This window comes from Garra rufa, chromosome 18, assembly GCF_049309525.1.
Source record: "Garra rufa chromosome 18, GarRuf1.0, whole genome shotgun sequence".
Taxonomy (NCBI): Eukaryota; Metazoa; Chordata; class Actinopteri; order Cypriniformes; family Cyprinidae; genus Garra; species Garra rufa.
Genome location: NC_133378.1, coordinates 763,859 through 787,932, shown reverse-complemented (window position 1 = coordinate 787,932; position 24,074 = coordinate 763,859). Strand labels below are relative to the sequence as shown.

The 24,074-nt window shown below is 37.0% G+C and overlaps 1 gene segment (V, D, J or C); it reads right to left on the bottom strand.

Annotated features, from left to right (window-relative positions):
- The window catches only part of LOC141291420 (Ig lambda chain C region-like), a 182,257-nt gene that overhangs the window by 119,801 nt on the left and 38,382 nt on the right, over positions 1 to 24,074 (bottom strand).

Genomic DNA, 24,074 nt, shown 5'->3' with positions numbered 1-24,074 from the left:
AAACGCTGTTTTCAGACATTTCAGCCTCTAACTTAAAAAATCATGCAAAACACTTCTAACACCTTCAGATATGTTTCTCTGTGTTGCAAAATAGGTTTTATTCATGCACAGACTGCAATTTTTATTTTGGACCGAGTTTCAGCTTGAATTGCCTGAACCAAGTTTGTTCTGCGCTGAAACGCTGTTTTCTGACATTTCAGGCTCTAACTTCAAAAATCATGCAAAACACTTCTAACACCTTCAGATATGTTTCTCTGTGTTGCAAAATAGGTTTTATTCATGCACAGACTGCAATTTTAATATTGGACCGAGTTTCAGCTTGAATTGCCTGAACCAAGTTTGTTCTGCGCTGAAACGCTGTTTTCAGACATTTCAGCCTCTAACTTAAAAAAATCATGCAAAACACTTCTAACACCTTCAGATATGTTTCTCTGTGTTGCAAAATAGGTTTTATTCATGCACAGACTGCAATTTTAATTTTGGACCGAGTTTCAGCCTGCATTGCCAGTATCAAGTTTGTTATGTGCTGAAACGCTGTTTTCTGACATTTCAGGCTCTAACTTCAAAAATCATGCAAAACACTTCTAACACCTTCAGATATGTTTCTCTGTGTTGCAAAATAGGTTTTATTCATGCACAGACTGCAATTTTAATATTGGACCGAGTTTCAGCTTGAATTGCCTGAACCAAGTTTGTTATGTGCTGAAACGCCGTTTTCTGACATTTCAGGCTCTAACTTCAAAAATCATGCAAAACACTTCTAACACCTTCAGATATGTTTCTCTGTGTTGCAAAATAGGTTTTATTCATGCACAGACTGCAATTTTAATATTGGACCGAGTTTCAGCTTGAATTGCCTGAACCAAGTTTGTTCTGCACTGAAACGCTGTTTTCTGACATTTCAGGCTCTAACTTCAAAAATCATGCAAAACACTTCTAACACCTTCAGATATGTTTCTCTGTGTTGCAAAATAGGTTTTATTCATGCACAGACTGCAATTTTAATTTTGGACCGAGTTTCAGCCTGCATTGCCAGAACCAAGTTTGTTATGTGCTGAAACGCTGTTTTCTGACATTTCAGGCTCTAACTACAAAAATCATGCAAAACACTTCTAACACCTTCAGATATGTTTCTCTGTGTTGCAAAATAGGTTTTATTCATGCACAGACTGCAATTTTTATTTTGGACCGAGTTTCAGCTTGAATTGCCTGAACCAAGTTTGTTCTGCGCTGAAACGCTGTTTTCTGACATTTCAGGCTCTAACTTCAAAAATCATGCAAAACACTTCTAACACCTTCAGATATGTTTCTTTGTGTTGCAAAATAGGTTTTATTCATGCACAGACTGCAATTTTAATATTGGACCGAGTTTCAGCTTGAATTGCCTGAACCAAGTTTGTTATGTGCTGAAACGCCGTTTTCTGACATTTCAGGCTCTAACTTCAAAAATCATGCAAAACACTTCTAACACCTTCAGATATGTTTCTCTGTGTTGCAAAATAGGTTTTATTCATGCACAGACTGCAATTTTAATTTTGGACCGAGTTTCAGCTTGAATTGCCTGAACCAAGTTTGTTCTGCGCTGAAACGCTGTTTTCTGACATTTCAGGCTCTAACTTCAAAAATCATGCAAAACACTTCTAACACCTTCAGATATGTTTCTCTGTGTTGCAAAATAGGTTTTATTCATGCACAGACTGCAATTTTTATTTTGGACAGAGTTTCAGCTTGAATTGCCTGAACCAAGTTTGTTATGTGCTGAAACGCCGTTTTCTGACATTTCAGGCTCTAACTTCAAAAATCATGCAAAACACTTCTAACACCTTCAGATATGTTTCTCTGTGTTGCAAAACAGGTTTTATTCATGCACAGACTGCAATTTTAATTTTGGACCGAGTTTCAGCTTGAATTGCCTGAACCAAGTTTGTTCTGCGCTGAAACGCTGTTTTCTGACATTTCAGGCTCTAACTTCAAAAATCATGCAAAACACTTCTAACACCTTCAGATATGTTTCTCTGTGTTGCAAAATAGGTTTTATTCATGCACAGACTGCAATTTTTATTTTGGACAGAGTTTCAGCTTGAATTGCCTGAACCAAGTTTGTTATGTGCTGAAACGCTGTTTTCTGACATTTCAGGCTCTAACTTCAAAAATCATGCAAAACACTTCTAACACCTTCAGATATGTTTCTCTGTGTTGCAAAATAGGTTTTATTCATGCACAGACTGCAATTTTAATTTTGGACCGAGTTTCAGCCTGCATTGCCAGAATCAAGTTTGTTATGTGCTGAAACGCTGTTTTCTGACATTTCAGGCTCTAACTTCAAAAATCATGCAAAACACTTCTAACACCTTCAGATATGTTTCTCTGTGTTGCAAAATAGGTTTTATTCATGCACAGACTGCAATTTTAATATTGGACCGAGTTTCAGCTTGAATTGCCTGAACCAAGTTTGTTATGTGCTGAAACGCCGTTTTCTGACATTTCAGGCTCTAACTTCAAAAATCATGCAAAACACTTCTAACACCTTCAGATATGTTTCTCTGTGTTGCAAAATAGGTTTTATTCATGCACAGTCTGCAATTTTAATATTGGACCGAGTTTCAGCTTGAATTGCCTGAACCAAGTTTGTTCTGCACTGAAACGCTGTTTTCTGACATTTCAGGCTCTAACTTCAAAAATCATGCAAAACACTTCTAACACCTTCAGATATGTTTCTCTGTGTTGCAAAATAGGTTTTATTCATGCACAGACTGCAATTTTAATTTTGGACCGAGTTTCAGCCTGCATTGCCAGAACCAAGTTTGTTATGTGCTGAAACGCTGTTTTCTGACATTTCATTCTCTAACTACAAAAATCATGCAAAACACTTCTAACACCTTCAGATATGTTTCTCTGTGTTGCAAAATAGGTTTTATTCATGCACAGACTGCAATTTTTATTTTGGACCGAGTTTCAGCTTGAATTGCCTGAACCAAGTTTGTTCTGCGCTGAAACGCTGTTTTCTGACATTTCAGGCTCTAACTTCAAAAATCATGCAAAACACTTCTAACACCTTCAGATATGTTTCTCTGTGTTGCAAAATAGGTTTTATTCATGCACAGACTGCAATTTTAATATTGGACCGAGTTTCAGCTTGAATTGCCTGAACCAAGTTTGTTATGTGCTGAAACGCCGTTTTCTGACATTTCAGGCTCTAACTTCAAAAATCATGCAAAACACTTCTAACACCTTCAGATATGTTTCTCTGTGTTGCAAAATAGGTTTTATTCATGCACAGTCTGCAATTTTAATATTGGACCGAGTTTCAGCTTGAATTGCCTGAACCAAGTTTGTTCTGCACTGAAACGCTGTTTTCTGACATTTCAGGCTCTAACTTCAAAAATCATGCAAAACACTTCTAACACCTTCAGATATGTTTCTCTGTGTTGCAAAATAGGTTTTATTCATGCACAGACTGCAATTTTAATTTTGGACCGAGTTTCAGCTTGAATTGCCTGAACCAAGTTTGTTCTGCGCTGAAAAGCTGTTTTCTGACATTTCAGGCTCTAACTTCAAAAATCATGCAAAACACTTCTAACACCTTCAGATATGTTTCTCTGTGTTGCAAAATAGGTTTTATTCATGCACAGACTGCAATTTTAATTTTGGACCGAGTTTCAGCTTGAATTGCCTGAACCAACTTTGTTATGTGCTGAAACGCCGTTTTCTGACATTTCAGGCTCTAACTTCAAAAATCATGCAAAACACTTCTAACACCTTCAGATATGTTTCTCTGTGTTGCAAAATAGGTTTTATTCATGCACAGTCTGCAATTTTAATATTGGACCGAGTTTCAGCTTGAATTGCCTGAACCAAGTTTGTTCTGCACTGAAACGCTGTTTTCTGACATTTCAGGCTCTAACTTCAAAAATCATGCAAAACACTTCTAACATCTTCAGATATGTTTCTCTGTGTTGCAAAATAGGTTTTATTCATGCACAGACTGCAATTTTAATTTTGGACCGAGTTTCAGCCTGCATTGCCAGAACCAAGTTTGTTATGTGCTGAAACGCTGTTTTCTGACATTTCAGGCTCTAACTACAAAAATCATGCAAAACACTTCTAACACCTTCAGATATGTTTCTCTGTGTTGCAAAATAGGTTTTATTCGTGCACAGACTGCAATTTTTATTTTGGACCGAGTTTCAGCTTGAATTGCCTGAACCAAGTTTGTTCTGCGCTGAAACGCTGTTTTCTGACATTTCAGGCTCTAACTTCAAAAATCATGCAAAACACTTCTAACACCTTCAGATATGTTTCTCTGTGTTGCAAAATAGGTTTTATTCATGCACAGACTGCAATTTTAATATTGGACCGAGTTTCAGCTTGAATTGCCTGAACCAAGTTTGTTCTGCGCTGAAACGCTGTTTTCAGACATTTCAGCCTCTAACTTAAAAAATCATGCAAAACACTTCTAACACCTTCAGATATGTTTCTCTGTGTTGCAAAATAGGTTTTATTCATGCACAGACTGCAATTTTTATTTTGGACCGAGTTTCAGCTTGAATTGCCTGAACCAAGTTTGTTCTGCGCTGAAACGCTGTTTTCTGACATTTCAGGCTCAAACTTCAAAAATCATGCAAAACACTTCTAACACCTTCAGATATGTTTCTCTGTGTTGCAAAATAGGTTTTATTCATGCACAGACTGCAATTTTAATATTGGACCGAGTTTCAGCTTGAATTGCCTGAACCAAGTTTGTTCTGCGCTGAAACGCTGTTTTCAGACATTTCAGCCTCTAACTTAAAAAATCATGCAAAACACTTCTAACACCTTCAGATATGTTTCTCTGTGTTGCAAAATAGGTTTTATTCATGCACAGACTGCAATTTTAATTTTGGACCGAGTTTCAGCCTGCATTGCCAGTATCAAGTTTGTTATGTGCTGAAACGCTGTTTTCTGACATTTCAGGCTCTAACTTCAAAAATCATGCAAAACACTTCTAACACCTTCAGATATGTTTCTCTGTGTTGCAAAATAGGTTTTATTCATGCACAGACTGCAATTTTAATATTGGACCGAGTTTCAGCTTGAATTGCCTGAACCAAGTTTGTTATGTGCTGAAACGCCGTTTTCTGACATTTCAGGCTCTAACTTCAAAAATCATGCAAAACACTTCTAACACCTTCAGATATGTTTCTCTGTGTTGCAAAATAGGTTTTATTCATGCACAGACTGCAATTTTAATATTGGACCGAGTTTCAGCTTGAATTGCCTGAACCAAGTTTGTTATGTGCTGAAACGCCGTTTTCTGACATTTCAGGCTCTAACTTCAAAAATCATGCAAAACACTTCTAACACCTTCAGATATGTTTCTCTGTGTTGCAAAATAGGTTTTATTCATGCACAGTCTGCAATTTTAATATTGGACCGAGTTTCAGCCTGCATTGCCAGAACCAAGTTTGTTATGTGCTGAAACGCTGTTTTCTGACATTTCAGGCTCTAACTACAAAAATCATGCAAAACACTTCTAACACCTTCAGATATGTTTCTCTGTGTTGCAAAATAGGTTTTATTCATGCACAGACTGCAATTTTTATTTTGGACCGAGTTTCAGCTTGAATTGCCTGAACCAAGTTTGTTCTGCGCTGAAACGCTGTTTTCTGACATTTCAGGCTCTAACTTCAAAAATCATGCAAAACACTTCTAACACCTTCAGATATGTTTCTCTGTGTTGCAAAATAGGTTTTATTCATGCACAGACTGCAATTTTAATATTGGACCGAGTTTCAGCTTGAATTGCCTGAACCAAGTTTGTTCTGCGCTGAAACGCTGTTTTCAGACATTTCAGCCTCTAACTTAAAAAATCATGCAAAACACTTCTAACACCTTCAGATATGTTTCTCTGTGTTGCAAAATAGGTTTTATTCATGCACAGACTGCAATTTTAATTTTGGACCGAGTTTCAGCCTGCATTGCCAGTATCAAGTTTGTTATGTGCTGAAACGCTGTTTTCTGACATTTCAGGCTCTAACTTCAAAAATCATGCAAAACACTTCTAACACCTTCAGATATGTTTCTCTGTGTTGCAAAATAGGTTTTATTCATGCACAGACTGCAATTTTAATATTGGACCGAGTTTCAGCTTGAATTGCCTGAACCAAGTTTGTTATGTGCTGAAACGCCGTTTTCTGACATTTCAGGCTCTAACTTCAAAAATCATGCAAAACACTTCTAACACCTTCAGATATGTTTCTCTGTGTTGCAAAATAGGTTTTATTCATGCACAGACTGCAATTTTAATTTTGGACCGAGTTTCAGCTTGAATTGCCTGAACCAAGTTTGTTCTGCGCTGAAACGCTGTTTTCTGACATTTCAGGCTCTAACTTCAAAAATCATGCAAAACACTTCTAACACCTTCAGATATGTTTCTCTGTGTTGAAAAATAGGTTTTATTCATGCACAGACTGCAATTTTTATTTTGGACAGAGTTTCAGCTTGAATTGCCTGAACCAAGTTTGTTATGTGCTGAAACGCCGTTTTCTGACATTTCAGGCTCTAACTTCAAAAATCATGCAAAATACTTCTAACACCTTCAGATATGTTTCTCTGTGTTGCAAAATAGGTTTTATTCATGCACAGACTGCAATTTTAATTTTGGACCGAGTTTCAGCCTGCATTGCCTGAACCAAGTTTGTTATGTGCTGAAACGCCGTTTTCTGACATTTCAGGCTCTAACTTCAAAAATCATGCAAAACACTTCTAACACCTTCAGATATGTTTCTCTGTGTTGCAAAATAGGTTTTATTCATGCACAGACTGCAATTTTAATTTTGGACCGAGTTTCAGCCTGCATTGCCAGAATCAAGTTTGTTATGTGCTGAAACGCTGTTTTCTGACATTTCAGGCTCTAACTTCAAAAATCATGCAAAACACTTCTAACACCTTCAGATATGTTTCTCTGTGTTGCAAAATAGGTTGTATTCATGCACAGACTGCAATTTTAATTTTGGACCGAGTTTCAGCTTGAATTGCCTGAACCAAGTTTGTTCTGCGCTGAAACGCTGTTTTCTGACATTTCAGGCTCTAACTTCAAAAATCATGCAAAACACTTCTAACACCTTCAGATATGTTTCTCTGTGTTGCAAAATAGGTTTTATTCATGCACAGACTGCAATTTTAATTTTGGACCGATTTTCAGCCTGCATTGCCAGAACCAAGTTTGTTATGTGCTGAAAAGCTGTTTTCTGACATTTCAGGCTCTAACTTCAAAAATCATGCAAAACACTTCTAACACCTTCAGATATGTTTCTCTGTGTTGCAAAATAGGTTTTATTCATGCACAGACTGCAATTTTAATTTTGGACCGAGTTTCAGCTTGAATTGCCTGAACCAACTTTGTTATGTGCTGAAACGCCGTTTTCTGACATTTGAGGCTCTAACTTCAAAAATCATGCAAAACACTTCTAACACCTTCAGATATGTTTCTCTGTGTTGCAAAATAGGTTTTATTCATGCACAGACTGCAATTTTAATTTTGGACCGATTTTCAGCCTGCATTGCCAGAACCAAGTTTGTTATGTGCTGAAAAGCTGTTTTCTGACATTTCAGGCTCTAACTTCAAAAATCATGCAAAACACTTCTAACACCTTCAGATATGTTTCTCTGTGTTGCAAAATAGGTTTTATTCATGCACAGACTGCAATTTTAATATTGGACCGAGTTTCAGCTTGAATTGCCTGAACCAAGTTTGTTATGTGCTGAAACGCCGTTTTCTGACATTTCAGGCTCTAACTTCAAAAATCATGCAAAACACTTCTAACACCTTCAGATATGTTTCTCTGTGTTGCAAAATAGGTTTTATTCATGCACAGACTGCAATTTTTATTTTGGACCGAGTTTCAGCTTGAATTGCCTGAACCAAGTTTGTTCTGCGCTGAAACGCTGTTTTCTGACATTTCAGGCTCTAACTTCAAAAATCATGCAAAACACTTCTAACACCTTCAGATATGTTTCTCTGTGTTGCAAAATAGGTTTTATTCATGCACAGACTGCAATTTTAATTTCGGACCGATTTTCAGACTGCATTGCCAGAACCAAGTTTGTTATGTGCTGAAAAGCTGTTTTCTGACATTTCAGGCTCTAACTTCAAAAATCATGCAAAACACTTCTAACACCTTCAGATATGTTTCTCTGTGTTGCAAAATAGGTTTTATTCATGCACAGTCTGCAATTTTAATATTGGACCGAGTTTCAGCTTGAATTGCCTGAACCAAGTTTGTTCTGCACTGAAACGCTGTTTTCTGATATTTCAGGCTCTAACTTCAAAAATCATGCAAAACACTTCTAACACCTTCAGATATGTTTCTCTGTGTTGCAAAATAGGTTTTATTCATGCACAGACTGCAATTTTTATTTTGGACAGAGTTTCAGCTTGAATTGCCTGAACCAAGTTTGTTATGTGCTGAAACGCCGTTTTCTGACATTTCAGGCTCTAACTTCAAAAATCATGCAAAACACTTCTAACACCTTCAGATATGTTTCTCTGTGTTGCAAAATAGGTTTTATTCATGCACAGACTGCAATTTTAATTTTGGACCGATTTTCAGCCTGCATTGCCAGAACCAAGTTTGTTATGTGCTGAAAAGCTGTTTTCTGACATTTCAGGCTCTAACTTCAAAAATCATGCAAAACACTTCTAACACCTTCAGATATGTTTCTCTGTGTTGCAAAATAGGTTTTATTCATGCACAGACTGCAATTTTAATATTGGACCGAGTTTCAGCTTGAATTGCCTGAACCAAGTTTGTTATGTGCTGAAACGCCGTTTTCTGACATTTCAGGCTCTAACTTCAAAAATCATGCAAAACACTTCTAACACCTTCAGATATGTTTCTCTGTGTTGCAAAATAGGTTTTATTCATGCACAGACTGCAATTTTTATTTTGGACCGAGTTTCAGCTTGAATTGCCTGAACCAAGTTTGTTCTGCGCTGAAACGCTGTTTTCTGACATTTCAGGCTCTAACTTCAAAAATCATGCAAAACACTTCTAACACCTTCAGATATGTTTCTCTGTGTTGCAAAATAGGTTTTATTCATGCACAGACTGCAATTTTAATTTCGGACCGATTTTCAGACTGCATTGCCAGAACCAAGTTTGTTATGTGCTGAAAAGCTGTTTTCTGACATTTCAGGCTCTAACTTCAAAAATCATGCAAAACACTTCTAACACCTTCAGATATGTTTCTCTGTGTTGCAAAATAGGTTTTATTCATGCACAGTCTGCAATTTTAATATTGGACCGAGTTTCAGCTTGAATTGCCTGAACCAAGTTTGTTCTGCACTGAAACGCTGTTTTCTGATATTTCAGGCTCTAACTTCAAAAATCATGCAAAACACTTCTAACACCTTCAGATATGTTTCTCTGTGTTGCAAAATAGGTTTTATTCATGCACAGACTGCAATTTTTATTTTGGACAGAGTTTCAGCTTGAATTGCCTGAACCAAGTTTGTTATGTGCTGAAACGCCGTTTTCTGACATTTCAGGCTCTAACTTCAAAAATCATGCAAAACACTTCTAACACCTTCAGATATGTTTCTCTGTGTTGCAAAATAGGTTTTATTCATGCACAGACTGCAATTTTAATTTTGGACCGAGTTTCAGCCTGCATTGCCAGAATCAAGTTTGTTATGTGCTGAAACGCTGTTTTCTGACATTTCAGGCTCTAACTTCAAAAATCATGCAAAACACTTCTAACACCTTCAGATATGTTTCTCTGTGTTGCAAAATAGGTTTTATTCATGCACAGACTGCAATTTTAATATTGGACCGAGTTTCAGCTTGAATTGCCTGAACCAAGTTTGTTATGTGCTGAAACGCCGTTTTCTGACATTTCAGGCTCTAACTTCAAAAATCATGCAAAACACTTCTAACACCTTCAGATATGTTTCTCTGTGTTGCAAAATAGGTTTTATTCATGCACAGTCTGCAATTTTAATATTGGACCGAGTTTCAGCTTGAATTGCCTGAACCAAGTTTGTTCTGCACTGAAACGCTGTTTTCTGACATTTCAGGCTCTAACTTCAAAAATCATGCAAAACACTTCTAACACCTTCAGATATGTTTCTCTGTGTTGCAAAATAGGTTTTATTCATGCACAGACTGCAATTTTAATATTGGACCGAGTTTCAGCTTGAATTGCCTGAACCAAGTTTGTTATGTGCTGAAACGCCGTTTTCTGACATTTCAGGCTCTAACTTCAAAAATCATGCAAAACACTTCTAACACCTTCAGATATGTTTCTCTGTGTTGCAAAATAGGTTTTATTCATGCACAGACTGCAATTTTTATTTTGGACCGAGTTTCAGCTTGAATTGCCTGAACCAAGTTTGTTCTGCGCTGAAACGCTGTTTTCTGACATTTCAGGCTCTAACTTCAAAAATCATGCAAAACACTTCTAACACCTTCAGATATGTTTCTCTGTGTTGCAAAATAGGTTTTATTCATGCACAGACTGCAATTTTAATTTCGGACCGATTTTCAGACTGCATTGCCAGAACCAAGTTTGTTATGTGCTGAAAAGCTGTTTTCTGACATTTCAGGCTCTAACTTCAAAAATCATGCAAAACACTTCTAACACCTTCAGATATGTTTCTCTGTGTTGCAAAATAGGTTTTATTCATGCACAGACTGCAATTTTAATTTTGGACCGAGTTTCAGCTTGAATTGCCTGAACCAACTTTGTTATGTGCTGAAACGCCGTTTTCTGACATTTCAGGCTCTAACTTCAAAAATCATGCAAAACACTTCTAACACCTTCAGATATGTTTCTCTGTGTTGCAAAATAGGTTTTATTCATGCACAGACTGCAATTTTAACATTGGACCGAGTTTCAGCTTGAATTGCCTGAACCAAGTTTGTTATGTGCTGAAACGCCGTTTTCTGACATTTCAGGCTCTAACTTCAAAAATCATGCAAAACACTTCTAACACCTTCAGATATGTTTCTCTGTGTTGCAAAATAGGTTTTATTCATGCACAGTCTGCAATTTTAATATTGGACCGAGTTTCAGCTTGAATTGCCTGAACCAAGTTTGTTCTGCACTGAAACGCTGTTTTCTGATATTTCAGGCTCTAACTTCAAAAATCATGCAAAACACTTCTAACACCTTCAGATATGTTTCTCTGTGTTGCAAAATAGGTTTTATTCATGCACAGACTGCAATTTTAATTTTGGACCGAGTTTCAGCTTGAATTGCCTGAACCAAGTTTGTTCTGCGCTGAAACGCTGTTTTCTGACATTTCAGGCTCTAACTTCAAAAATCATGCAAAACACTTCTAACACCTTCAGATATGTTTCTCTGTGTTGCAAAATAGGTTTTATTCATGCACAGACTGCAATTTTAATTTTGGACCGAGTTTCAGCTTGAATTGCCTGAACCAAGTTTGTTCTGCGCTGAAACGCTGTTTTCTGACATTTCAGGCTCTAACTTCAAAAATCATGCAAAACACTTCTAACACCTTCAGATATGTTTCTCTGTGTTGCAAAATAGGTTTTATTCATGCACAGACTGCAATTTTAATTTTGGACCGAGTTTCAGCTTGAATTGCCTGAACCAAGTTTGTTATGTGCTGAAACGCCGTTTTCTGACATTTCAGGCTCTAACTTCAAAAATCATGCAAAACACTTCTAACACCTTCAGATATGTTTCTCTGTGTTGCAAAATAGGTTTTATTCATGCACAGACTGCAATTTTAATTTTGGACCGAGTTTCAGCCTGCATTGCCAGAATCAAGTTTGTTATGTGCTGAAACGCTGTTTTCTGACATTTCAGGCTCTAACTTCAAAAATCATGCAAAACACTTCTAACACCTTCAGATATGTTTCTCTGTGTTGCAAAATAGGTTTTATTCATGCACAGACTGCAATTTTAATATTGGACCGAGTTTCAGCTTGAATTGCCTGAACCAAGTTTGTTATGTGCTGAAACGCCGTTTTCTGACATTTCAGGCTCTAACTTCAAAAATCATGCAAAACACTTCTAACACCTTCAGATATGTTTCTCTGTGTTGCAAAATAGGTTTTATTCATGCACAGTCTGCAATTTTAATATTGGACCGAGTTTCAGCTTGAATTGCCTGAACCAAGTTTGTTCTGCACTGAAACGCTGTTTTCTGACATTTCAGGCTCTAACTTCAAAAATCATGCAAAACACTTCTAACACCTTCAGATATGTTTCTCTGTGTTGCAAAATAGGTTTTATTCATGCACAGACTGCAATTTTAATTTTGGACCGAGTTTCAGCCTGCATTGCCAGAACCAAGTTTGTTATGTGCTGAAACGCTGTTTTCTGACATTTCAGGCTCTAACTACAAAAATCATGCAAAACACTTCTAACACCTTCAGATATGTTTCTCTGTGTTGCAAAATAGGTTTTATTCATGCACAGACTGCAATTTTTATTTTGGACCGAGTTTCAGCTTGAATTGCCTGAACCAAGTTTGTTCTGCGCTGAAACGCTGTTTTCTGACATTTCAGGCTCTAACTTCAAAAATCATGCAAAACACTTCTAACACCTTCAGATATGTTTCTCTGTGTTGCAAAATAGGTTTTATTCATGCACAGACTGCAATTTTAATATTGGACCGAGTTTCAGCTTGAATTGCCTGAACCAAGTTTGTTATGTGCTGAAACGCCGTTTTCTGACATTTCAGGCTCTAACTTCAAAAATCATGCAAAACACTTCTAACACCTTCAGATATGTTTCTCTGTGTTGCAAAATAGGTTTTATTCATGCACAGACTGCAATTTTAATTTTGGACCGAGTTTCAGCTTGAATTGCCTGAACCAAGTTTGTTCTGCGCTGAAACGCTGTTTTCTGACATTTCAGGCTCTAACTTCAAAAATCATGCAAAACACTTCTAACACCTTCAGATATGTTTCTCTGTGTTGCAAAATAGGTTTTATTCATGCACAGACTGCAATTTTTATTTTGGACAGAGTTTCAGCTTGAATTGCCTGAACCAAGTTTGTTATGTGCTGAAACGCCGTTTTCTGACATTTCAGGCTCTAACTTCAAAAATCATGCAAAACACTTCTAACACCTTCAGATATGTTTCTCTGTGTTGCAAAATAGGTTTTATTCATGCACAGACTGCAATTTTAATTTTGGACCGAGTTTCAGCTTGAATTGCCTGAACCAAGTTTGTTCTGCGCTGAAACGCTGTTTTCTGACATTTCATGCTCTAACTTCAAAAATCATGCAAAACACTTCTAACACCTTCAGATATGTTTCTCTGTGTTGCAAAATAGGTTTTATTCATGCACAGACTGCAATTTTAATTTTGGACAGAGTTTCAGCTTGAATTGCCTGAACCAAGTTTGTTATGTGCTGAAACGCCGTTTTCTGACATTTCAGGCTCTAACTTCAAAAATCATGCAAAACACTTCTAACACCTTCAGATATGTTTCTCTGTGTTGCAAAATAGGTTTTATTCATGCACAGACTGCAATTTTAATTTTGGACCGAGTTTCAGCCTGCATTGCCAGAATCAAGTTTGTTATGTGCTGAAACGCTGTTTTCTGACATTTCAGGCTCTAACTTCAAAAATCATGCAAAACACTTCTAACACCTTCAGATATGTTTCTCTGTGTTGCAAAATAGGTTTTATTCATGCACAGACTGCAATTTTAATATTGGACCGAGTTTCAGCTTGAATTGCCTGAACCAAGTTTGTTATGTGCTGAAACGCCGTTTTCTGACATTTCAGGCTCTAACTACAAAAATCATGCAAAACACTTCTAACACCTTCAGATATGTTTCTCTGTGTTGCAAAATAGGTTTTATTCATGCACAGACTGCAATTTTTATTTTGGACCGAGTTTCAGCTTGAATTGCCTGAACCAAGTTTGTTCTGCGCTGAAACGCTGTTTTCTGACATTTCAGGCTCTAACTTCAAAAATCATGCAAAACACTTCTAACACCTTCAGATATGTTTCTTTGTGTTGCAAAATAGGTTTTATTCATGCACAGACTGCAATTTTAATATTGGACCGAGTTTCAGCTTGAATTGCCTGAACCAAGTTTGTTATGTGCTGAAACGCCGTTTTCTGACATTTCAGGCTCTAACTTCAAAAATCATGCAAAACACTTCTAACACCTTCAGATATGTTTCTCTGTGTTGCAAAATAGGTTTTATTCATGCACAGACTGCAATTTTAATTTTGGACCGAGTTTCAGCTTGAATTGCCTGAACCAAGTTTGTTCTGCGCTGAAACGCTGTTTTCTGACATTTCAGGCTCTAACTTCAAAAATCATGCAAAACACTTCTAACACCTTCAGATATGTTTCTCTGTGTTGCAAAATAGGTTTTATTCATGTACAGACTGCAATTTTTATTTTGGACAGAGTTTCAGCTTGAATTGCCTGAACCAAGTTTGTTCTGCGCTGAAACGCTGTTTTCTGACATTTCAGGCTCTAACTTCAAAAATCATGCAAAACACTTCTAACACCTTCAGATATGTTTCTCTGTGTTGCAAAATAGGTTTTATTCATGCACAGACTGCAATTTTAATATTGGACCGAGTTTCAGCTTGAATTGCCTGAACCAAGTTTGTTCTGCGCTGAAACGCTGTTTTCAGACATTTCAGCCTCTAACTTAAAAAATCATGCAAAACACTTCTAACACCTTCAGATATGTTTCTCTGTGTTGCAAAATAGGTTTTATTCATGCACAGACTGCAATTTTAATTTTGGACCGAGTTTCAGCCTGCATTGCCAGTATCAAGTTTGTTATGTGCTGAAACGCTGTTTTCTGACATTTCAGGCTCTAACTTCAAAAATCATGCAAAACACTTCTAACACCTTCAGATATGTTTCTCTGTGTTGCAAAATAGGTTTTATTCATGCACAGACTGCAATTTTAATATTGGACCGAGTTTCAGCTTGAATTGCCTGAACCAAGTTTGTTATGTGCTGAAACGCCGTTTTCTGACATTTCAGGCTCTAACTTCAAAAATCATGCAAAACACTTCTAACACCTTCAGATATGTTTCTCTGTGTTGCAAAATAGGTTTTATTCATGCACAGACTGCAATTTTAATATTGGACCGAGTTTCAGCTTGAATTGCCTGAACCAAGTTTGTTATGTGCTGAAACGCCGTTTTCTGACATTTCAGGCTCTAACTTCAAAAATCATGCAAAACACTTCTAACACCTTCAGATATGTTTCTCTGTGTTGCAAAATAGGTTTTATTCATGCACAGTCTGCAATTTTAATATTGGACCGAGTTTCAGCTTGAATTGCCTGAACCAAGTTTGTTCTGCACTGAAACGCTGTTTTCTGACATTTCAGGCTCTAACTTCAAAAATCATGCAAAACACTTCTAACACCTTCAGATATGTTTCTCTGTGTTGCAAAATAGGTTTTATTCATGCACAGACTGCAATTTTAATTTTGGACCGAGTTTCAGCCTGCATTGCCAGAACCAAGTTTGTTATGTGCTGAAACGCTGTTTTCTGACATTTCAGGCTCTAACTACAAAAATCATGCAAAACACTTCTAACACCTTCAGATATGTTTCTCTGTGTTGCAAAATAGGTTTTATTCATGCACAGACTGCAATTTTTATTTTGGACCGAGTTTCAGCTTGAATTGCCTGAACCAAGTTTGTTCTGCGCTGAAACGCTGTTTTCTGACATTTCAGGCTCTAACTTCAAAAATCATGCAAAACACTTCTAACACCTTCAGATATGTTTCTCTGTGTTGCAAAATAGGTTTTATTCATGCACAGTCTGCAATTTTAATATTGGACCGAGTTTCAGCTTGAATTGCCTGAACCAAGTTTGTTCTGCACTGAAACGCTGTTTTCTGACATTTCAGGCTCTAACTTCAAAAATCATGCAAAACACTTCTAACACCTTCAGATATGTTTCTCTGTGTTGCAAAATAGGTTTTATTCATGCACAGACTGCAATTTTAATTTTGGACCGAGTTTCAGCCTGCATTGCCAGAACCAAGTTTGTTATGTGCTGAAACGCTGTTTTCTGACATTTCAGGCTCTAACTACAAAAATCATGCAAAACACTTCTAACACCTTCAGATATGTTTCTCTGTGTTGCAAAATAGGTTTTATTCATGCACAGACTGCAATTTTTATTTTGGACCGAGTTTCAGCTTGAATTGCCTGAACCAAGTTTGTTCTGCGCTGAAACGCTGTTTTCTGACATTTCAGGCTCTAACTTCAAAAATCATGCAAAACACTTCTAACACCTTCAGATATGTTTCTCTGTGTTGCAAAATAGGTTTTATTCATGCACAGACTGCAATTTTAATATTGGACCGAGTTTCAGCTTGAATTGCCTGAACCAAGTTTGTTCTGCGCTGAAACGCTGTTTTCAGACATTTCAGCCTCTAACTTAAAAAATCATGCAAAACACTTCTAACACCTTCAGATATGTTTCTCTGTGTTGCAAAATAGGTTTTATTCATGCACAGACTGCAATTTTAATTTTGGACCGAGTTTCAGCCTGCATTGCCAGAACCAAGTTTGTTATGTGCTGAAACGCTGTTTTCTGACATTTCATTCTCTAACTACAAAAATCATGCAAAACACTTCTAACACCTTCGGATATGTTTCTCTGTGTTGCAAAATAGGTTTTATTCATGCACAGACTGCAATTTTTATTTTGGACCGAGTTTCAGCTTGAATTGCCTGAACCAAGTTTGTTCTGCGCTGAAACGCTGTTTTCTGACATTTCAGGCTCTAACTTCAAAAATCATGCAAAACACTTCTAACACCTTCAGATATGTTTCTCTGTGTTGCAAAATAGGTTTTATTCATGCAGAGACTGCAATTTTAATATTGGACCGAGTTTCAGCTTGAATTGCCTGAACCAAGTTTGTTATGTGCTGAAACGCCGTTTTCTGACATTTCAGGCTCTAACTTCAAAAATCATGCAAAACACTTCTAACACCTTCAGATATGTTTCTCTGTGTTGCAAAATAGGTTTTATTCATGCACAGACTGCAATTTTAATTTTGGACCGAGTTTCAGCTTGAATTGCCTGAACCAAGTTTGTTCTGCGCTGAAACGCTGTTTTCTGACATTTCAGGCTCTAACTTCAAAAATCATGCAAAACACTTCTAACACCTTCAGATATGTTTCTCTGTGTTGCAAAATAGGTTTTATTCATGCACAGACTGCAATTTTTATTTTGGACAGAGTTTCAGCTTGAATTGCCTGAACCAAGTTTGTTATGTGCTGAAACGCCGTTTTCTGACATTTCAGGCTCTAACTTCAAAAATCATGCAAAACACTTCTAACACCTTCAGATATGTTTCTCTGTGTTGCAAAATAGGTTTTATTCATGCACAGACTGCAATTTTAATTTTGGACCGAGTTTCAGCCTGCATTGCCAGAATCAAGTTTGTTATGTGCTGAAACGCTGTTTTCTGACATTTCAGGCTCTAACTTCAAAAATCATGCAAATCACTTCTAACACCTTCAGATATGTTTCTCTGTGTTGCAAAATAGGTTTTATTCATGCACAGACTGCAATTTTAATATTGGACCGAGTTTCAGCTTGAATTGCCTGAACCAAGTTTGTTATGTGCTGAAACGCCGTTTTCTGACATTTCAGGCTCTAACTTCAAAAATCATGCAAAACACTTCTAACACCTTCAGATATGTTTCTCTGTGTTGCAAAATAGGTTTTATTCATGCACAGTCTGCAATTTTAATATTGGACCGAGTTTCAGCTTGAATTGCCTGAACCAAGTTTGTTCTGCACTGAAACGCTGTTTTCTGACATTTCAGGCTCTAACTTCAAAAATCATGCAAAACACTTCTAACACCTTCAGATATGTTTCTCTGTGTTGCAAAATAGGTTTTATTCATGCACAGACTGCAATTTTAATTTTGGACCGAGTTTCAGCCTGCATTGCCAGAACCAAGTTTGTTATGTGCTGAAACGCTGTTTTCTGACATTTCATTCTCTAACTACAAAAATCATGCAAAACACTTCTAACACCTTCGGATATGTTTCTCTGTGTTGCAAAATAGGTTTTATTCATGCACAGACTGCAATTTTTATTTTGGACCGAGTTTCAGCTTGAATTGCCTGAACCAAGTTTGTTCTGCGCTGAAACGCTGTTTTCTGACATTTCAGGCTCTAACTTCAAAAATCATGCAAAACACTTCTAACACCTTCAGATATGTTTCTCTGTGTTGCAAAATAGGTTTTATTCATGCACAGACTGCAATTTTAATATTGGACCGAGTTTCAGCTTGAATTGCCTGAACCAAGTTTGTTATGTGCTGAAACGCCGTTTTCTGACATTTCAGGCTCTAACTTCAAAAATCATGCAAAACACTTCTAACACCTTCAGATATGTTTCTCTGTGTTGCAAAATAGGTTTTATTCATGCACAGACTGCAATTTTAATTTTGGACCGAGTTTCAGCTTGAATTGCCTGAACCAAGTTTGTTCTGCGCTGAAACGCTGTTTTCTGACATTTCAGGCTCTAACTTCAAAAATCATGCAAAACACTTCTAACACCTTCAGATATGTTTCTCTGTGTTGCAAAATAGGTTTTATTCATGCACAGACTGCAATTTTTATTTTGGACAGAGTTTCAGCTTGAATTGCCTGAACCAAGTTTGTTATGTGCTGAAACGCCGTTTTCTGACATTTCAGGCTCTAACTTCAAAAATCATGCAAAACACTTCTAACACCTTCAGATATGTTTCTCTGTGTTGCAAAATAGGTTTTATTCATGCACAGACTGCAATTTTAATTTTGGACCGAGTTTCAGCCTGCATTGCCAGAATCAAGTTTGTTATGTGCTGAAACGCTGTTTTCTGACATTTCAGGCTCTAACTTCAAAAATCATACAAAACACTTCTAACACCTTCAGATATGTTTCTCTGTGTTGCAAAATAGGTTTTATTCATGCACAGACTGCAATTTTTATTTTGGACCGAGTTTCAGCTTGAATTGCCTGAACCAAGTTTGTTCTGCGCTGAAACGCTGTTTTCTGACATTTCAGGCTCTAACTTCAAAAATCATGCAAAACATTTCTAACACCTTCAGATATGTTTCTCTGTGTTGCAAAATAGGTTTTATTCATGCACAGACTGCAATTTTAATTTTGGACCGAGTTTCAGCCTGCATTGCCAGAATCAAGTTTGTTATGTGCTGAAACGCTGTTTTCTGACATTTCAGGCTCTAACTTCAAAAATCATGCAAAACACTTCTAACACCTTCAGATATGTTTCTCTGTGTTGCAAAATAGGTTTTATTCATGCACAGACTGCAATTTTAATATTGGACCGAGTTTCAGCTTGAATTGCCTGAACCAAGTTTGTTATGTGCTGAAACGCCGTTTTCTGACATTTCAGGCTCTAACTTCAAAATCATGCAAAACACTTCTACACCTTCAGATATGTTTCTCTGTGTTGCAAAATAGGTTTTATTCATGCACAGACTGCAATTTTAATTTTGGGCCGAGTTTCAGCTTGCATTGCCTGAACCAAGTTTGTTATGTGCTGAAACGCCGTTTTCTGACATTTCAGGCTCTAACTTCAAAAATCATGCAAAACACTTCTAACACCTTCAGATATGTTTCTCTGTGTTGCAAAATAGGTTTTATTCATGCACAGACTGCAATTTTAATTTTGGACCGAGTTTCAGCCTGCATTGCCAGAACCAAGTTTGTTATGTGCTGAAACGCTGTTTTCTGACATTTCAGGCTCTAACTACAAAAATCATGCAAAACACTTCTAACACCTTCAGATATGTTTCTCTGTGTTGCAAAATAGGTTTTATTCATGCACAGACTGCAATTTTTTATTTTGGACCGAGTTTCAGCTTGAATTGCCTGAACCAAGTTTGTTCTGCGCTGAAACGCTGTTTTCTGACATTTCAGGCTCTAAACTTCAAAAATCATGCAAAACACTTCTAACACCTTCAGATATGTTTCTCTGTGTGCAAATAGGTTTTATTCATGCACAGACTGCAATTTTAATATTAGACCGAGTTTCAGCTTGAATTGCCTGAACCAAGTTTGTTCTGCGCTGAAACGCTGTTTTCAGACATTTCAGCCTCTAACTTAAAAAATCATGCAAAACACTTCTAACACCTTCAGATATGTTTCTCTGTGTTGCAAAATAGGTTTTATTCATGCACAGACTGCAATTTTAATTTTGGACCGAGTTTCAGACTGCATTGCCAGAATCAAGTTTGTTATGTGCTGAAACGCTGTTTTCTGACATTTCAGGCTCTAACTTCAAAAATCATGCAAAACACTTCTAACACCTTCAGATATGTTTCTCTGTGTTGCAAAATAGGTTGTATTCATGCACAGACTGCAATTTTAATTTTGGACCGAGTTTCAGCTTGAATTGCCTGAACCAAGTTTGTTCTGAGCTGAAACGCTGTTTTCTGACATTTCAGGCTCTAACTTCAAAAATCATGCAAAACACTTCTAACACCTTCAGATATGTTTCTCTGTGTTGCAAAATAGGTTTTATTCATGCACAGACTGCAATTTTAATTTTGGACCGAGTTTCAGCCTGCATTGCCAGAATCAAGTTTGTTATGTGCTGAAACGCTGTTTTCTGACATTTCAGGCTCTAACTTCAAAAATCATGCAAAACACTTCTAACACCTTCAGATATGTTTCTCTGTGTTGCAAAATAGGTTGTATTCATGCACAGACTGCAATTTTAATTTTGGACCGAGTTTCAGCTTGAATTGCCTGAACCAAGTTTGTTCTGCGCTGAAACGCTGTTTTCTGACATTTCAGGCTCTAACTTCAAAAATCATGCAAAACACTTCTAACACCTTCAGATATGTTTCTCTGTGTTGCAAAATAGGTTTTATTCATGCACAGACTGCAATTTTAATATTGGACCGAGTTTCAGCTTGAATTGCCTGAACCAAGTTTGTTATGTGCTGAAACGCCGTTTTCTGACATTTCAGGCTCTAACTTCAAAAATCATGCAAAACACTTCTAACACCTTCAGATATGTTTCTCTGTGTTGCAAAATAGGTTTTTTTCATGCACAGACTGCAATTTTTATTTTGGACCGAGTTTCAGCTTGAATTGCCTGAACCAAGTTTGTTCTGCGCTGAAACGCTCTTTTCTGACATTTCAGGCTCTAACTTCAAAAATCATGCAAAACACTTCTAACACCTTCAGATATGTTTCTCTGTGTTGCAAAATAGGTTTTATTCATGCACACACTGCAATTTTAATTTCGGACCGATTTTCAGCCTGCATTGCCAGAACCAAGTTTGTTATGTGCTGAAAAGCTGTTTTCTGACATTTCAGGCTCTAACTTCAAAATCATGCAAAACACTTCTAACACCTTCAGATATGTTTCTCTGTGTTGCAAAATAGGTTTTATTCATGCACAGACTGCAATTTTAATTTTGGACCGAGTTTCAGCTTGAATTGCCTGATCCAACTTTGTTATGTGCTGAAACGCCGTTTTCTGACATTTCAGGCTCTAACTTCAAAAATCATGCAAAACACTTCTAACACCTTCAGATATGTTTCTCTGTGTTGCAAAATAGGTTTTATTCATGCACAGACTGCAATTTTTATTTTGGACAGAGTTTCAGCTTGAATTGCCTGAACCAAGTTTGTTATGTGCTGAAACGCCGTTTTCTGACATTTCAGGCTCTAACTTCAAAATCATGCAAAACACTTCTAACACCTTCAGATATGTTTCTCTGTGTTGCAAAATAGGTTTTATTCATGCACAGACTGCAATTTTTATTTTGGACAGAGTTTCAGCTTGAATTGCCTGAACCAAGTTTGTTATGTGCTGAAACGCTGTTTTCTGACATTTCAGGCTCTAACTTCAAAAATCATGCAAAACACTTCTAACACCTTCAGATATGTTTCTCTGTGTTGCAAAATAGGTTTTATTCATGCACAGACTGCAATTTTAATTTTGGACCGAGTTTCAGCCTGCATTGCCAGAATCAAGTTTGTTATGTGCTGAAACGCTGTTTTCTGACATTTCAGGCTCTAACTTCAAAAATCATGCAAAACACTTCTAACACCTTCAGATATGTTTCTCTGTGTTGCAAAATAGGTTTTATTCATGCACAGACTGCAATTTTAATATTGGACCGAGTTTCAGCTTGAATTGCCTGAACCAAGTTTGTTATGTGCTGAAACGCCGTTTTCTGACATTTCAGGCTCTAACTTCAAAAATCATGCAAAACACTTCTAACACCTTCAGATATGTTTCTCTGTGTTGCAAAATAGGTTTTATTCATGCACAGTCTGCAATTTTAATATTGGACCGAGTTTCAGCTTGAATTGCCTGAACCAAGTTTGTTCTGCACTGAAACGCTGTTTTCTGACATTTCAGGCTCTAACTTCAAAAATCATGCAAAACACTTCTAACACCTTCAGATATGTTTCTCTGTGTTGCAAAATAGGTTTTATTCATGCACAGACTGCAATTTTAATTTTGGACCGAGTTTCAGCCTGCATTGCCAGAACCAAGTTTGTTATGTGCTGAAACGCTGTTTTCTGACATTTCATTCTCTAACTACAAAAATCATGCAAAACACTTCTAACACCTTCAGATATGTTTCTCTGTGTTGCAAAATAGGTTTTATTCATGCACAGACTGCAATTTTTATTTTGGACCGAGTTTCAGCTTGAATTGCCTGAACCAAGTTTGTTCTGCGCTGAAACGCTGTTTTCTGACATTTCAGGCTCTAACTTCAAAAATCATGCAAAACACTTCTAACACCTTCAGATATGTTTCTCTGTGTTGCAAAATAGGTTTTATTCATGCACAGACTGCAATTTTAATATTGGACCGAGTTTCAGCTTGAATTGCCTGAACCAAGTTTGTTATGTGCTGAAACGCCGTTTTCTGACATTTCAGGCTCTAACTTCAAAAATCATGCAAAACACTTCTAACACCTTCAGATATGTTTCTCTGTGTTGCAAAATAGGTTTTATTCATGCACAGTCTGCAATTTTAATATTGGACCGAGTTTCAGCTTGAATTGCCTGAACCAAGTTTGTTCTGCACTGAAACGCTGTTTTCTGACATTTCAGGCTCTAACTTCAAAAATCATGCAAAACACTTCTAACACCTTCAGATATGTTTCTCTGTGTTGCAAAATAGGTTTTATTCATGCACAGACTGCAATTTTAATTTTGGACCGAGTTTCAGCCTGCATTGCCAGAACCAAGTTTGTTATGTGCTGAAACGCTGTTTTCTGACATTTCAGGCTCTAACTACAAAAATCATGCAAAACACTTCTAACACCTTCAGATATGTTTCTCTGTGTTGCAAAATAGGTTTTATTCATGCACAGACTGCAATTTTTATTTTGGACCGAGTTTCAGCTTGAATTGCCTGAACCAAGTTTGTTCTGCGCTGAAACGCTGTTTTCTGACATTTCAGGCTCTAACTTCAAAAATCATGCAAAACACTTCTAACACCTTCAGATATGTTTCTCTGTGTTGCAAAATAGGTTTTATTCATGCACAGACTGCAATTTTAATATTGGACCGAGTTTCAGCTTGAATTGCCTGAACCAAGTTTGTTATGTGCTGAAACGCCGTTTTCTGACATTTCAGGCTCTAACTTCAAAAATCATGCAAAACACTTCTAACACCTTCAGATATGTTTCTCTGTGTTGCAAAATAGGTTTTATTCATGCACAGACTGCAATTTTAATTTTGGACCGAGTTTCAGCTTGAATTGCCTGAACCAAGTTTGTTCTGCGCTGAAACGCTGTTTTCTGACATTTCAGGCTCTAACTTCAAAAATCATGCAAAACACTTCTAACACCTTCAGATATGTTTCTCTGTGTTGCAAAATAGGTTTTATTCATGCACAGACTGCAATTTTTATTTTGGACAGAGTTTCAGCTTGAATTGCCTGAACCAAGTTTGTTATGTGCTGAAACGCCGTTTTCTGACATTTCAGGCTCTAACTTCAAAAATCATGCAAAACACTTCTAACACCTTCAGATATGTTTCTCTGTGTTGCAAAATAGGTTTTATTCATGCACAGACTGCAATTTTAATTTTGGACCGAGTTTCA